Source organism: Schistocerca piceifrons, chromosome 1 (genome assembly GCF_021461385.2).
Source record: "Schistocerca piceifrons isolate TAMUIC-IGC-003096 chromosome 1, iqSchPice1.1, whole genome shotgun sequence".
Taxonomy (NCBI): Eukaryota; Metazoa; Arthropoda; class Insecta; order Orthoptera; family Acrididae; genus Schistocerca; species Schistocerca piceifrons.
Window position 1 is genome coordinate 1,191,151,009 of NC_060138.1, and position 2,915 is coordinate 1,191,153,923.

Consider the following 2,915-nt stretch of genomic DNA (forward strand, 5'->3'; position numbering starts at 1 on the left):
CTTTAGTCTCCTGAGTCGTTTTGCCTTTCATAAAGTAATGTTTAATCACCACATGAAATTCTTTTTCGTCCTTTTTTGACAATCACTCGACATCCTTGAGTCACACGAATGCCAAAAACAAACAAATAGATCAATATGGCTGAAACGTGGTGTGCGTTCTTTCCAAAGATGCTACTAACTAAACATGACCTCGATACTCACCGGTGGTGCCATCTCTCGGACTTTGCACTTTCTAGAGGAAGACTTAACTTTCGTGACCCACGAGACGGCCGGCCGTCAGTGTGTCTCCTCAACAACTGTTCAGCCAACATTGCAGGCACCTGGTTCATGCACCCGTGCTGGCTGCTATTCAACGGCGACGAAGCCCTGAATTTGCTCAGTAGACGTCCACTGAGTGGCATAAAGTGGCCTCTTCAGACGAATCACGTCTAATGCCAATTGGAGTGTAAGGCGTGAAACGTCTGAAAGCAAACACCCTGCAACAATCGCCAGAAGTGTGCAGGCCAGAGAAGGGAGTCTTACGGTTCGGAGAATGTTTTCGTGGTATTACTTGGATGATCTCGTCATTCGTTATCAACACAAGTATGCACATAAGCCTGGGGATCAATTCACTCCTACATGCAGTGTGTTTTTCTTCGACACGACAGCATCTGTCAGCAGGACAATGCAACATGTCACACGGCTAGCAGGGTATACGCGCGGCTCGAAGAGTACCAGGGCGAGTTTGCAGTATTCCCCCGACCACCGGAAATCCCAGATTTAAACCTTCCAAGATGCTACTCCAGGCGGGTGTAAAATGAACGTGCGCAACGGAAAATAATAAACGCTAAAACGAAGATTTGGCCCTGTCTGACCACCCTCTGAAGCAGATCTTAGGATCTCTTAATTCTACAAATTACAATATAGACATAAATGTAGGATGAAGGCAACTAATCCTATTAAATGAAAAGCATTGTTCCTGCTTGTATATTTACTGTAGATTAAAACAAACTTTTGTATTACAAAGTTTACACTTCATCAGTAAAATATAAAAACACAGTAAATGAAGCAGGCAAAAGGGAATACAAACGTCTCAAAATTGAGATCGACAGGTAGTGGAAAATGGCTAAGCAGGAATGGCTAGAGGACAAATGTAAGGATTTAGAGGCTTCTCTCACTAGGGGTAAGATAGATACTGCCTACAGGAAAATTAAAGAGATCTTTGGAGAGAAGAGAACCACTTGTATGAATATCAAGAGCTCAGATGGCAACCCAGATCTAAGCAAAAAAGGGAAGGCAGAAAGGTGGAAGGAGTATATAGAGGGTTTATACAAGGGCGATGTACTTGAGGACAATATTATGGAAATGGGAGAGGATGTAGATGAAGACGAAATGGGAGATAAGATACTGCGTGAAGAGTTTGACAGAGCACTGAAAGTCCTGAGTCGAAACAAGGCCCCGGGAGTAGACAACATTCCATTGGAACTACTGATGGCCTCGGGAGAGCCAGTCATGACAAAACTCTACCATCTGGTGAGTACGATGTATGAGACAGGCGAAATTCCCTCAGACTTCAAGAAAAATATAATAATTCCAATCCCAAAGAAAGCAGGTGTGGACAGATGTGAAAATTACCGAACTATCAGTTTAATAAGTCACAGCTGCAAAATACTAAAGCGAATTATTTACAGACGAATGGAAAAACTGGTAGAAGCCGACCTCGCGGAAGATCAGTTTGGATTCCGTAGAAATGTTGGAACACGTGAGGCAATACTGACCTTACGACTTATCTTAGAAGAAAGATTAAGAAAAGGCAAACCTACGTTTCTAGCATTTGTAGACTTACAGAAAGCTTTTGACAATGTTAACTGGAATACTCTCTTTCAAATTCTGAAGGTGGCAGGGGTAAAATACAGGGAGCGAAAGGCTATTTACAATTTGTACAGAAACCAGATGGCAGTTATAAGAGTCGTGGGGCATGAAAGGGAAGCAGTGGTTGGGAAAGGAGTGAGACAGGGTTGTAGCCTCTCCCCGATGTTATTCAATCTATATATTGAGCAGGCAGTAAAGGAAACAAAAGAAAAATTCGGAGTAGGTATTAAAATTCATGGAGAAGAAATAAAAACTTTGAGGTTCGCCGATGACATTGTAATTCTGTCGGAGACAGCAAAGGACTTGGTAGAGGAGTTGAACGGAATGGACAGTGTCTTGAAAGGAGGATATAAGATGAACATCAACAAAAGCAAAACGAGGATAATGGAATGTAGTCAAATTAAGTCGGGTGATGCTGAGGGAATTAGATTAGAAAATGAGACACTTAAAGTAGCAAAGGAGTTTTGCTATTTAGGGAGTAAAATAACTGATGATGGTCGAAGTAGAGAGGATATGAAATGTAGACTTGCAATGGCAAGGAAAGCGTTTCTGAAGAAGAGAAATTTGTTAACATCGAGTATAGATTTAAGTCGTTTCTGAAAGTATTTGTATGGAGTGTAGCCATGTATGGAAGTGAAACATGGACGATAACTAGTTTGGACAAGAAGAGAATAGAAGCTTTCGAAATGTGGTGCTACAAAAGAATGCTGAAGATACGGTGGGTAGATCACGTAACTAATGAGGAGGTATTGAATAGGATTGGGGAGAAGAGAAGTTTGTGGCACAACTTGACTAGAAGAAGGGATCGGTTGGTAGGACATGTTCTGAGGCATCAAGGGATCACAAATTTAGCATTGGAGGGCACCGTGGAGGGTAAAAATCGTAGAGGGAGACCAAGAGATGAATACACTAAGCAGATTCAGAAGGATGTAGGTTGCGGTAGGTACTGGGAGATGAAGAAGCTTGCACAGGATAGAGTAGCATGGAGAGCTGCATCAAACCAGTCTCAGGACTGAAGACCACAACAACAACAAGTAAAATTACTAATCAATTGCCCAATTCTG